Raw genomic sequence first — 14,307 nt, forward strand, 5'->3', positions numbered from 1 at the left:
CTGCATGCTTGCCCTCCCTCTGCATTTTTACAGCTGTGGAGTCAGTTTATTTTCTTCCACAAATGGCTTAAATAGTGAGGATTTTCAAGGGAAGGTGCTGTTGTCATTAGTATTGTTATTGATGGTGTCAGGGCACCCTCCCCCCATTTTTCAAAAAAAGTGGTCCTAAAATATCAATATATCACTGTGGTGCTGTAATGATAGTTTAAAGAGCACTCTGAATTCCCAGCTTTCATTTTTAAAAAAGCCTCTAGCCCTTTCCCTTGAGAAAATATGCCTTTTTCCTTATAGCTCTGCGAGTGACCAAGTTAGAGACTTACCTTTTAAAAATGAAAGCTGGAAGTTCTCAAAAGAGATGGGGGGGAGCCCGGGGGGGGGGGGAACCAAAAAAACTAAAGGGATAGAAAGAAAAAAGCATTTGGAAATCAGGAGTTATAATGGGGCCAGAACTGACACACACACACACAAAAAAAACATGTAGAGAAAAGTTACATCTCTACATTTTTCAGTTTATATGAATGCCACAAAAATCCTTACAGTGGAGAAAATGTGTGTTTTATTTCTTTCCTTCTCAGTAAAGCTAACTTGATCCCTATTATTAAATATTAGAATGATACCTTCCTGATAGGGTATATATTTTTCATAATTCCATACTACAGTCTTTTGAACCTTTTCTTAGATGTTTCTACTGTTTACCTATGTTGGATACCTCTACTGGAATTAGGAAACCAAGCTAGACAGACTAAAGTCAGAAATACAAGCTTGAATGGATATTTAGTCAGATAAAAAGATTTCATAGTGGTTTGGACTTGATGTTGCTGATGTAATTCTATATCCACTGAACACTATACCAGTGTCATTTTTTCTGTGATATCACACATCCACCTGCAGAAATTAGAATTTTTCATTCTTCATGATACCCGCAGGGTTGTTGTGAAGATAAAATAGAGAAGAAGAAAATAATGTAAGCAATTTTGGGAGAAAGGTGGAGTAGAAATGAAACAAGTAAATCAAGCTCCCATTACAGGGGCAAACTAGGTGTAATGGTGGCTAAATCTAGCCATTTAGAATTGCTGAAACAGGCTATTTGGATTCTGCTGGCACTTTAAAAGGTGCAAGAGATGGGAGACCACCTATTGCTGCCATGCCACAGGCCCAACTGAGCCCGTGGCATTTTTAAATGGCTAAATGCTCTTTTTATTTATTTATTTGTTTTATTTACTTGGACTTTTACCCCACCCTCCCGCCAAAGCGGCTCAGGGTGGCTTACAACAATTTAAAATAACATACAATATAAAACCAGCACTTACAGATATAAAATACAATAAATACAGTAAAACTAAATAAATACGGCAGTGTCCTATGGTAAAGTGCTAGTGTGACCCAGCCACTGCAGTCAGTTCTTATTTAAACGCTTGGTGAAACAGCTCAGTTTTCACCGCTCTACGGAACTGCTGGAGGTCCCGTAGCGCTCTAATTTCATTAGGGAGCTCGTTCCACAGCGTTGGCACCACCAGGGAGAACGCCCTGGTCCTGGTTACCATCAACCTGGCCTCCCTAGGCCCAGGGGGGCCCAGGTGGTGTTGTGATCCAGACCGCAGTGCTCTTGGAGGAATGTATGGGGAAAGGCGGTCCCTCAGGTAGGCAGGCCCTTCTAAAATGATGCTGGTGGCCACACATTGGACCAGTGTCCACTATAATGTGTAGTTTGACTCTTAAGAGTCTGATCAGATGGGCACTTCAATCCAGTCCACTATTACCCAGCCTCTCATTGAGCCAGATTATTTTGTGCTAGAAGAATCATGACTAGACTCACCTCTTTTATTGCGATTCAAAGTACTTCTACTGCCCCTGGAGTAACCAGACGGCAGCAGGCAGGGAGTCACCTCATTGGCCATTTTTTCAAAAAGTTGGTCCTTGGAGCATGCTCTCAAGCACTTATCAGCCTGCTGGGATATGTAGTTCATGGGGCTGTCCGCTATTTTTTTAAAAAATTACCTTCTGAGCATGCGTACAAACTCTTGCTAAGACTGCTGGGATACGTAGTTCACTGCCGTCCTTCTAATATTTTAAACTTAGTCCTTCCTCAAAGGACAGAAAAAAGCTGAAGAACAGCGGCATCTTTCTTTTAGGCTTTTAAAAGAGAAAACAGAGCTTTGAGCAGTCCCTGTGAGGGGTGCAAATAAGCAGTTGTGCGCATCTCACTAACTACTTTTTAAAAATGGCAGACAGAAAACAAGAGGAGACCTGCCTGATGGCTTGGTTGCGCAACAAAAGTGCGACCAGACCGCAGGAAATCCGCTTGGGAACCAGCTCAGACCAACAAGACTGGATTTTCTCAGGTATCAAATAAATGTGTGGCAAGGGGAGGGGGGAAGGGAACTCAGATGACTGGGGATCGACAGACAGATGTTGCTGTCTGATCATGGAGTTTAAATCCATTAGGGAACAGCAAGGGCAATGGATCAAACTGCCCGTATGAACGTGACCTTAGTCAGCCTCTTACAGGAGTTAATACCATTTCAGCTATAATATCAGTCCAAATTTACTTCCTTTTTACTATTGCTTCATCAGTGGTGATACTTTTGGCCACGGAAATGTTCTTACACTGTACTAGAGGAGTTACAGCCACATCCTATTACAACTGTGGCGGTTGGCCACATACTTCAAAAAGAAGTAACAAGCCAGATGGTATATCACCCATGTTGTAACACCGAGTAAAATGGCTGAATTCATATGCGGCCTATTTTGTCTGTGTTCCTTGAACACATTTGCACAATACACATTCAGCACCATCTTGGTAGTTCTGGCATGAACAGGCACCCTCTCATCTTCCTTAACTTCAGTGGATAGGACAGGGGTTCTATATATGCTTCTCCTTTGCTTAAGTAGGGCCCCTGCCACACGGGCAGGAAACTGCAGAAGAGAAGTGTGGCTGTTTGCCCCGGGGCAAACTAACATGCAGTAAAGCGATCAGACCTACTGTGGAGGTTCTGTGGAGGTACTGTGGAGGTTCCATGGCAAGGGAGAGGTGCCGATCACAACACACGCCTGCGCGCAATGAAGAAGCGCGCGGCGCGGCGAACTGGTTTTCTTTTTTTGTGTACACTACGAATGCGCATGCTCCGTTGGGTGCGTGTGCGCATCCACGGAGACGTGGGGGAAAAAAACCCCTTTTCCGCAAGGGGACATGGGCGGGCGCCGGATACCACCGGAAACGCGATCAGACGCCCGCCCTTGCCCCGCAGTTTCTGGAAACTAGTACCTCCAAGGTACTAGTTTTTTGCTGCGCTTTTTCGGCAGGAAGCCTCAGTTGTGCCACGGAAGCACTACGCTTCCCAGATGTGCTGGTGAGATTGCGACCGGAAACTCCGCTTGTCTTCCGTATCTCTTGCGTGGCTAATGTTGCGTGTGACCGCAGCCTAGATCTTCCTTCTTCAAAGAAGTAGCAGGAAAGCACAGACGTAGATGTTTGAAATATCCTTTGTGTTTTAAAATAGTTTTTAATTGTTAACTATGGAGAAAATGGGATAAAGAAGAGGGCAAACTGGACATAAATCACTTAATATATTGAGATCCAATAAAGCTATTTGTATCGATTAGCTAACTACTGTTTCCGTCTTGTTGACATACAAAAATAAATTACCAAATACAAAATCAGCAGGCATCCTTCTGGTGAATGACCTTCCTCTCCTCTGCACAGGCTTATTTGCAAGAGTACACAGACACAAGTGGGCACAAACACATTTAACTTCAGCGCCCAGCAAAGGCTTATTTTGCAAAGAAACACCAAGTGTTAGTTGTTGAAACTATTTTGTGCATTCCCACAAACAAATGACACCGTTCAGAAGGTTTCCTTTGCTGACCAGTAGATAAAGTCTTTGGTGTTGACAATGCTAATATTATATGCAAAATATATATTTTGTCTTTGTATTTTGCAGATTTTTATTGCTTTATATAAATTGCCCAGCAGAGACTCATTTTGAGAAAGACGCTAATTTCTCAGGACTGCACTGGACAGGGTCAGGATATTAGTCTTGCACCACATTTATGGATTACTTAAGAAAAGAATATGAAAGGAAAACGGTTTTCTTCGAGCCTCATGCATGCATAAGTGAAGCAGGTCTGGAATATTTTTAAAGTTATTTCTCTCATTGCTTTGAAAGAGGTGATCTTGAATGAATATTGTACACTGATTTTAGCACTGGTTTCTTTAAAAATAACTATTCCACCTTTCACAAGATATTTCAGTTCATGGTATGACAATGAAGAACCTGTCAGGAAAAGTTCCTGCTTTATAGCTCAAAATTATACTCCTGTGGCTACTTTCTTTTACCACAATTCTGGATAAAACGAGGAGTAAGTTTTATGTGAGGAAATTTCAAAAGCAGTAGCAGAACAAACTGCAAGGAGTTGAACTAATTTGAGTTTTTGAAGTATTGCTGAGCTATTTAGACAGTGAGTCTCTGAAGAACTGCGCTTAAGGTTAGCCTGAATGGAAGTAAATAAAAAAAGCATTGCTGTATTTGCAGATAAATGCAGCTAGTCTAGTAAATGTTTCATAGGATTGATATTGCTCTTGTAAATGTCTTTCTCCACTTAATGTTTCAACCAGCAGTGTTAATTTTCTTTCGGTTCTTTAAGCCTTTTACTGAGAATATCCTTTAAAAACAAAGCTATAAGAAAATGTTCCAATTTAACTGTGCCACGCATATGTACCATCATTGTGAGAGAACATTGTGTAAGTCATTATGTGAGCATTTAAACATGTTATTTTCCCTTTCAGGAAAGGAGATTTTTTGACATAGTCCACGTTGATCAGAGTCTTCCAATCTATAAGAATTTAAGTAAACAAAATTGCCTATTACCTTGGGGAATTATTACTTTCAAACAAGAATGCATATTCCCTGCACTACAACAGTACAGATGCAGATTTGTTTGGATATGTACCTGTGTTCTAATCCACATAATAAAGCCCATCCATGCCTTACTGAACTGATTGAGTGCATCTTTTGATGCCAGTGGAGATGTTCATCTGACTGTGCATTCCCAAGCTCAGAAGTAAGTTCCACTATAATCATTCAAAGTATTTTTCCAGGTAAGTGCGCATAAGATTGCCGCTTGAGGCCAGCAGTTGTTATGCATGGCAATGTACCTGCAGCTATAGCTGGATTTATTGAAGCAAAATTACAGCAGGGGAGTCTAGTTTGTGTGCAGTCAGTGATAAGTGACTCTGGTTTTCAGATGGCAGCAATCCAGTACACACACACACACACGCACAGAGAGAGAGACACACACAGAATGACATTGTAATCAATAGCCCCTTCTAAATGTGTCCGCTTTGCATTTTTATGTATTTTATCAGAAGCAATTAACAGGTAAGACTCCTCTAAGGGTACTTTTGCAACCATCACATCTCAGTGTTTCTTCTGTTACATGTGTTCTGTGTGTTCCTAATTACTATTTTAAAAAGGGAAAGCATGCTTCCAGTTGTTTGCCACAGTTTCATATTTTTCTAACTACATGATGCTTCCTGGAACAGTGCATGCAAGGAAGTTAGGTAGGTTAGTGTGCATAAAATCTGATATCTGGCCTCCTAAGAATGCATTGGCATTTTGTCTAATAGTATTTGTTTGATATGATAGTACCAGAGGACTCTCTGTCACTTGGCCCCAGAGTATATCATTTTTTCTCTTCATCTCGTATTCCAGAATTCTATACAAAGCTAATTTGCTATCAATCTTCTGTGTTCCCTTCTGCACCTGCAACACGCTTCTCCCTATGCCTGAAGTATTGCCACCATTTTATCCCTCTCAAACAAATTCTATTGTCTCCTTTAAAATGCCATTCAAAGCTCACATTTTCCTTTGCTAAACCACTGCAACCTCCCTGCCTGCTTCCAGTAAACCCTTTCCTGCTACCCTTGGTATGCTTTTTCCAAGTGCTGATCTTTCGCTTCACAATTGTTCTGTTGATGTTATCATACAAGGATATCTACTTGGTGAAGTTGTTGTGTCATTTACTATTGATATCTGTTAACAGCTTTGTTATAGATTGAAAAGGCTGTTGAAATGTTTGCTGTCAAAGTGAAGGAAGACAAATTTGCTTTAGTTAATCTGCCTATAGATTTTGGGATGAATGTTTCTCAAAGGATTTCTGGCCATCTGCTCTTTTGATTTCCAATCCTCTGTGAGGAATCTCTGACATAAATCTAGGGCACAATGTAGCTCTTAAAATGAAGTGTCCCCCCCTTTATTATTTGTTTAATAAAAAAAGAAACCTAAATAATCTTTTTTCAAGCACAAACAGCATAAAGGATATGATTATTTCAATGGACTAAGGTAAACCTGGCTTTGGAGCGAGAAAGAAAAATCTGGAGAAGCATTATGAAAGGAAAATGTGGAGCTCATAAAAAGGAAAGTTGTTGCCCGCAAGGCAACTGTTCCAGCAGTTAGTCATATAGGTACATCCCTATATCTCTATAATTTAAACACACGTTATTTATTATTATTGTTATCATCATCACCATCAGCGTGATGTAGTGGTTAAGAGTGGCAGACTCTAATCTGGAGATCTGGGTTTGATTGCTCACCCCTCCAGATGAAGCCTAATAGGTGACCCTGGTCCAGTCACAGTTCTCTCAGAACTCTCAACCTCACTTACCTCACAAAGTGACTGTGGGGAGAGGAAAGGAAGGCAATTGCTTTGAGACTCCTTAAGGTAGAGAAAAGTGGAGTATAAAAACTTACTCTTCTTCTACTCTTATTCTTTATCATCATCATCATCTACCACAACCAGCTTCCCTGGAAAGGTGGCATAGAAATGGTCTATGTGCATTATATATGTATTTATTTAGGAGATTTTAATGTTGTCTCTCCAGAGTGCTGCTCAGCACATCAAACCAAATCTCTGTGGGCTCAGTAAAACAGTATTTATTTGTTGTTTGTTTTCTGAGCAAGGTTTTATCTCCAGATGTCCATCAAAGCTTGGCTGTCTATGAACAATTGTATGATTGGAGCAATTTGTTTCACTACATCTACAAGAAAATTAAGTAAAATTTTGTTGGGTAATTTGCCTCTTAAATAATCTATGTAAGAACTGTGTATTCTTTGCTATACTAACTGGCAGGAATAGCTAAATGCATGATTTTGTTGATGCAGGGATCTATTTTCTTTTCCATAGAAAGAGGCTGCACACAGTGAGTGGTAAAGAGATCAATCTGAGAACATTCAAGTCTGAAAACCAAAAGCTGTTCTAAGTGTAAAAGCCTGGGTTTGGTCTTAACAAGCAGTGATAGTAGAAGCCCAAATGAGTTGCCCATGGTACAGCGTATATGTCATGTCTCTGCATCAAGGCCACACACTTCCCTATAGGGGGGATATATGACCCCCTCCTTTTAATTATTATACAGTCTGCAAGAAAACAGGAAGCAATGTTCACTGAGTGATTGTTAGAGTACTTGAAGTTTTTCATACTGTGAGCTTCTATAAATTCCAGTTTGCACTGTCAGTGATTTTAGGTATGGCTATTCATAGATTCAAGTGGGGGACCCACAAACACTTGCAGGAGGCGCCTCATTTTCCCTTCCCCCTCTATTTCCTTTTCCCTTTCCCTGAAATACCCCATACCTTTTCCCCTTTCCTGGTTCTTTCTCTCCTTCCCAGTCACCAGCCAAACTACCTTTTATCTGCCCCCCATCTCCAGCTGTAGTAATCATTTATTTACTTCATTTATACCCCACCTTTCTCCACAATGGGGATCCAAAGTGACCCAGCAAGCTTACACAGCAGAGTGGAGATTTTTACCTGGGTCTTCCAGATAATACTCTGAGGCTCTAGCCACGACACCTCACTGGCTCTTCTTTTGGCAGTGTTTTTTTTTTGTGTGTGTGTTTTTTAAAGCAGCTCCCTGCAGTTGCTGTGTCACTGCAGGAAACACTTGAAAATGAATGCAAACGTGAAAAAATTTGCCTCTGAGAGCATTCATTACTGCAGCTGCTGCTTCTTTTGCTGGGGGGTTACCCCCCTCCCGTTTAGATCTGAAATTTTTCTGCAAACCTGGGGCATTTTGCAGGTTTATAGAAAGATATATTCTGTCTGTTTATGGTTCCAGTCTCTGGATTTAAGTATCCACAGAGCCATGGTGAGAATTAGATATATTGATATTTGCCTTACAAGCAGTTCTTCTGTTTTCTTGTTCTATATGTACAATCCAATTTATATTTCTTGATGAAATCAGGATTCATTAATGGGAACAACTAAAAAAGGACTAGTTTCAACCTTTAGATCACATGTTATTATTCATTTTGACATTTTTGTATAGGTTTTTATGGAAAAATAAAAGCATTTTCTGCTGGAGCTTTTCTGGAATCATTATAACCTTGGCAAAACTTGGAAAAATGTTGAAAAGGGGCTGTGAATGTTTATCACTATGAGCACGTACCTGCTACCATGCTCTGCTGGAAATGTGTGATAAAATATTTTTTTTTATCTACTTTTAGTAAACCTATACTATTGCTAAATCAATGGATTTAAAGAGTTGATATTGTTTGATGTGCTTCTCATCATAAAAAGGCCACCTGTTCATCTATGAAAAATTGGGGTTAAACTGTGAAAAGCATAATTTATGTACACCCATATGTACTACTTGGGTTTCTAAGGAGTACCTGGCTAGCCATAGTTGGAAATATGGTGCCAATCTGTATACATTCACTCTCATTTTTGTATCTATAGTTCCCTTCCATTAAAATTGATAAAATTAGACAAGCTTAACTTTGATTGAGCTTACTGGAAAAAACCTTGGAAAATATATTTGGTTAGATGTTGCTTTAATTTTCTGTTTTATACAACCATGTGTGAGGAAAATATTTTGTTTTTATGGAATTACAGGCTTAAATGTTCCAAAAGAATTAGAAGGCTAGCCTAAAACAATTCTGTTTATCATATAATGTTGGTTGTTTAAGAATGCAGGTCACTTTGGGATAGGAGTCTTAGCAGCTGTTTGGGAAGACTTTTACAGGTGAAGAACATTTGTACTGTGGTCTCACCAAATGGTGATTATTCATGCTCAAATGTGTGCAAGATTTTAGCTGCCACCCAAGCATTGCTTAAAGCAAAGTCTGAAGCACATTTAGGGGCAAAACAGGTGAAACACCTGAAGAATTTTGAGGGACCCAAAAGTCAAATTTTCTTAGGGCTGTTGGCACATCTTGATTGTCATCATACTTTACCAAAAGCAAAATGGAAGCTAAATTGGAGGTTTCAGATGAGAGGAAGTATCTAATACATTTTGAGAAAAGCCAGAAGTCTAAAGTATAGTGCATTACTGCATTAACATCTCTCTGCAAGACAGAGACTATGCATTGCTTAACTAAATAGAAATTTTAAAACTTTACTGCTTTGAATTTTATCTAAGTTTGCTACCGTCTGAAGTCTTATAGTTTGATACACTTTTCTGTTGTACCCTTATCTCAAACATTTGTCTACACTTATTTGGACTCGTTCTTATTTTAAGTACATTTTAAAAAAAATTGTTGCTGTTTGTCCATCAAGTCACAGCTAACGTATGGTGACCCCATCAGGGTTTTCAAAGCAAGAGATATTCAGAGGGGGGTTGCCATTGCCTGTCTCCATGTCACAACCCTGGTAACTCTTTGGTGGAAGGTCTCCCATCCAAATACTGGCCAGGGCTGACTCTATTTAGCTTCTGAGATCTGACAAGATCAGGCTAGCCTGGGCTATCCAGGTCAGGGCAGTATAAAAAATGGAAAATGGAAGGAAAAATAGTTTTTCAAGATACCACATGAAACAATAAAGTTCATAAACTTGCAAAATCTTAACTGCTCCTTTGTTTCCATGTATACATTTCTACATGGGTTATTTGACCCAGATTCAATGCTGCTGTGAAGTGGTTTCCTGCTTTCCCACAGCATTGTGGCATATTCATCCATCTCCCAGGGTTTTCCCGGATTTCTCTGATATGTCCCAAACTTTCTTTGCTATGAAGATTTAGGAAAGATAGCAGCAAAACCTACATGGCTACCAAGTGGGTGTGAAAGTTTGGATTTTTTCCATTCCCACCAGTGCATAGCCATTTCCCCTACCACTGTCCCCATAGCAGCAATTCCAACCACCACCGGGGGGGGGGGGCTTTTGATTTTTAAAAATTGGCAAATAAATATTAGAAGTGTGCATGTACATGAAAGCTTATACTTTGAATTAAACTTGGTTGGCCTTAAAGGGACCACTGGATTCAAACTTTGCTCTGCCGCTTCAAACCAACACGGCTACCCACCTGAATCTAGCAAATGAATATTCTAATATTGTTAGCTTTATATCTAATTCTCAACAGTCCCCTATGTGCTGATATCTAAATCTGCAGATAGAGGCTATACTTACCCCAAACAAGTTTTTCTGCAAACTTAGGTGACTCTCTAGGTTTGCAGAGAAATCAGAAAACTTAAAACAATACATTGGGAGGTTTAAATCCCCCACAAAATAAAAGACACATGCACAGACAACACAATTTACCATTGAGGACCTGGCTGCTACTCCTCCTGTGGAACCAATCCAGGCAAAGCTGTGGGGGGCGGTAATGCTGGGAGCCACTCTGGGCCTGGTCACACCAGCAGGCTCCAAGTTCAGCTGCAGTACAAGGGAACTTTGGGAGCTGCTCCAGGCCTGGTTGCAGCAGTGGGGAATGTCAGGAGAGGCTCCAGGCCCAGCTACAGCATGCAGAACACCAGCAGAGACTCCAGGCAGAATTGCAACAGCGGGGAATGCTGAGAAAGACTCTGGGCCTGGCCGCAGGAGACACCAGGAGCTGCTCCATACCTGGCCACCACTGGGAGCTGCTCCAGCTTAGAGCCACTCCCAGGCACTGCCATTGTTGCCGGGCTCAAAGGGAGGAAGAAAGAGGAATGGAGAAGGAAGGGAGGATTGGCTTGGGGGGGAGAGAAAGGAAAAGATGGGGGTATTGGCTTGGGGGGAGAGAAAGAATAGAAACCCAGTTCGCCGCGCCGCGCGCTTCTTCGTTGCGCGCAGGCATGTGTTGTGATCGACGCCTCTCCGTAACCACGGAAGCTCCACGGTACCTCCACAGAACCTCCACAGGAGGTATGATCGCTTTACTGCGTGTTAGTTTGCCCCGGGGCAAACAGCCATGCTTCTCCCCCGCAGTTTCCTGCGCGTGTGACCGGGGCCTGTGTATCATTTATATGACTTCCCAGTTTTCATTTTAAAAAGTAAGGCTCTAAGCCTTTTCATTGCACAGACAGGCCTTTCCCCTTATATCTCTGCATAAAAAGGGGCCAGCAAGAGACTTACTTTTTTTTACTTGAAAGCTGGGAATTCACAGAAAATGATACACAGATTATTATGACATTCTATCAGTATAACAATATTCATTTGCTATTTTTTAAAGCCTCACAATGGCAGGGGGGCATGGTTGCTGCCTTTTTTCATTAGATTCAATCTGGTACTTTCTACAAAGGGACAGTTTCCCCATTGCCGCTGTGCAGCCACACCAGCAATGGCAAAACAACACAAACCTGTTCCTGTGCGGAAACCACCATAACTGAATTTAATTAAAAGAGATACTCAAACTTTTTTCTATATTTCACAATCTGATCATGTATTTGTTTTATGTTGTTCTTTTTTCAGCTAAGACATATTTGACAGTTCATATGCCAATGTGCCAAAGTGATCATATCCAGAAACTGGATTTGCATTTAATTTAAGTATCATTGGTAGTGGAAAGTGCTGTCAAGTCATAACTTATGACAACCCCATAGGTTTTTCAAGGCAAGAGACATTCGGAGGTAGTTTTCCATTGCCTGCCACTGTGTCACGACCCTGGTATTCCTTGAAGGTCTCCCATCCAAATACTAGCCAGGGCTTGACCCTGCTTAGTTTTGTAGATCTAATGAGATCGGGCTAGCCTGGGCTATCAAGGTCAAGTGTCATTAACTATATTTAATTTTGGTATAAAACAATATCCTCTGAATATTTACTATGTCGATGCAAAACATAAGAACATAGTGCTTATTTTCTTTGATGCTTTATCTTTGGTAGTGTACTCATGTACATATGACAATTACATTACACATTATTTCAAGAAGATTGTTTCCAATATCTGGGATACAAAGAACTATACAACTTGTACTGCACAACCAAGGAGGTTTGTCAGACTTGTGTTTCTTGAACAGCGTCCCTAATTGCCTCATGGAAAACTGATTTTTAAACTGAGGAGGGGGGTGTTTGAAGGAGAAAGAAAATCTGCTGGCCATGCCAAAATCTTTGATAACCTGAAATAACTCTTCAGATTTCAGCCAGTGTCCCATAATTTAAGGTTCAGGGATTTTCCATTGTGTACCTTTTCTGACACCCTTTTTGTCCTTCAAATGGAGAATGCTCAGGCTTATTTACACAAAATAATGATGGCCTCATTTTATCGTTTCTTTTTCTGCAACGTACCATTCCATATTCCAGTCCTAGCAGGAAATAAATCCGCCACTGGTCAAAAAGACATGACTTGTGGGTTCAGTTCCTTCTGAAACTTCAGCAAACATGTTGTATCTAAAAACATCATCTGATGTAATGTTTATCAAAGTTCAGCCTGTTCTGTTTTCTAGGCATTGGTGATAGGACTGTTATCAAAACACACCATTACAGCCTTTCTTGCCCTTGACCTTCAGAAGATCAGATGAAGGATATCAAGCCAGTGCTTCCTCCAGAAAGATGAAAAGATCGTATATTAATGTCTGAAAATAAAATATTTTTGCACTGAAAAATAGCATTTTCATTCATCAGGTTCAGAAGAAAGAACACTTGATACCATCATCCAATAAAACAAGAAGTGAACTTCAAAAGATTCTGTAAAGCTCTGTGTTAGAGAAGCATTCTAAAAAAACTGGCTATGCCTAACACAATCACCTATACAACTTTTAAAATCATTAACAGTATCAGGAAAATACATTGATCTTTAGTATATTATTTTGAGCATTCCCACATTGTAACGTTAAAATTCCAATCTTTTGAGTGTATTATAGGATTTTAAATTTTATTCTTCCTTGATTTATTTATCTTGATAGAAATGGAGTTGACTCTGATGAACAGATCCAAATGATACTTGGAATGCATTAGGTTTAGTCAGTTTCAGGACCGTTTCCATTATGGAAATTCCCTTCGAATCCCTCCCCTCCCCCTCCTACACTGGACAGGCAGCTGCCTGTCAGGTGTAGGAGAGGAGGTGAGATGGCTTCCAACACACTCCCCCCACCTCCTACACCTATCAGGCAGTTGTCTGTCAGGTGCAGCAGCGGTTGCAGGGTAATTAAAGCCATGAGGAAGCCTGCCCCAGCAGTAACGCCTTAGTGATCCTGCCAGCCCTGCCTCCACAGTGGCTTCTAATACTCCTCCTCCCTCCCCATCCTACACTGGACAGGCAACTGCCTGTCAGGTGTAGGAGAGGAGGTGGGATGCTTACAGCCACCAGGGAGCTTTGCTCAGCAGGATTGCCTTAGCACAGCTGCTGGCCCAGCCTCCCCAATGCCTTTAAATACAATCCCCCCCAACACCAGACAGGCCGGTGTCTGTCAGGTGTAGGAGCAGGGCCAGGGTATGAATGTTTATAGGGAGATAGTAAAGGACATTTCTAGGAGCCATTTTGATGCGTGCCTCCCTCATGAACGTGAAGAAATGTCCACCACATCACCACTCCCTCACACCAACTCCCTCTCACACCTCTCACCTCTTACTGCCCCCAAGAAAGCTCCTGGCAAACGTCGAGCCAGATACACCAATGCTACAAGGAGGAGGCAACTCAGGAATGCGGCAAAGACATTTGCACATAGTACTCCTGCAGTGCACTGAGCTGCACAGGCCAAGTACTAGCAAGATCACCCTGAGTTGCTCAGAACAACAGTCTCCATATGAGCAAAACAATCCAGGAACACAAGTAGAGAGGCCATCACTTTCGTGGAAAGTAGCAGGAGTTTACTTAACAGACGACTGCTTCTTAAATGGACAGTTCTATGCGGCCTGCTCCAGAGTGAGCTCATCAAGCAGCCCCGTGATCCTAGCAGTTGAGGGCAGAACCACCAATGTGGTCTAGAGAGAGGTCCTTCAGTAGAGAGAAAAGAAGTACATATGTCTCACTTCATTTCTTACACTACAATCTTCTCTGTTAGCATTCCTACAACAAATGTCACATTTCAGATTTCACATCATCAGTATTATAACTGGATTTACAGAACTTAAATACCATAGTGAAGCACAGGTATCAGTCTAGTATATATATATAAAAGAA

General features: G+C 41.1%; 1 long non-coding RNA gene across 1 annotated transcript; it reads left to right on the forward strand.

The window, feature by feature from the left end:
• The first annotated feature begins 4,016 nt into the window (after positions 1 to 4,016).
• Positions 4,017 to 12,726, forward strand: LOC107125978. Its single transcript, XR_001483057.1, has 3 exons — positions 4,017 to 4,123; positions 4,787 to 5,061; positions 12,632 to 12,726. It is a non-coding gene; the product is annotated as an uncharacterized LOC107125978 (long non-coding RNA).
• Positions 12,727 to 14,307: the final 1,581 nt, after the last annotated feature.

Source organism: Gekko japonicus, unplaced genomic scaffold (assembly GCF_001447785.1).
Source record: "Gekko japonicus isolate JY-2015 unplaced genomic scaffold, Gekko_japonicus_V1.1 scaffold212, whole genome shotgun sequence".
Classification (NCBI taxonomy): Eukaryota; Metazoa; Chordata; class Lepidosauria; order Squamata; family Gekkonidae; genus Gekko; species Gekko japonicus.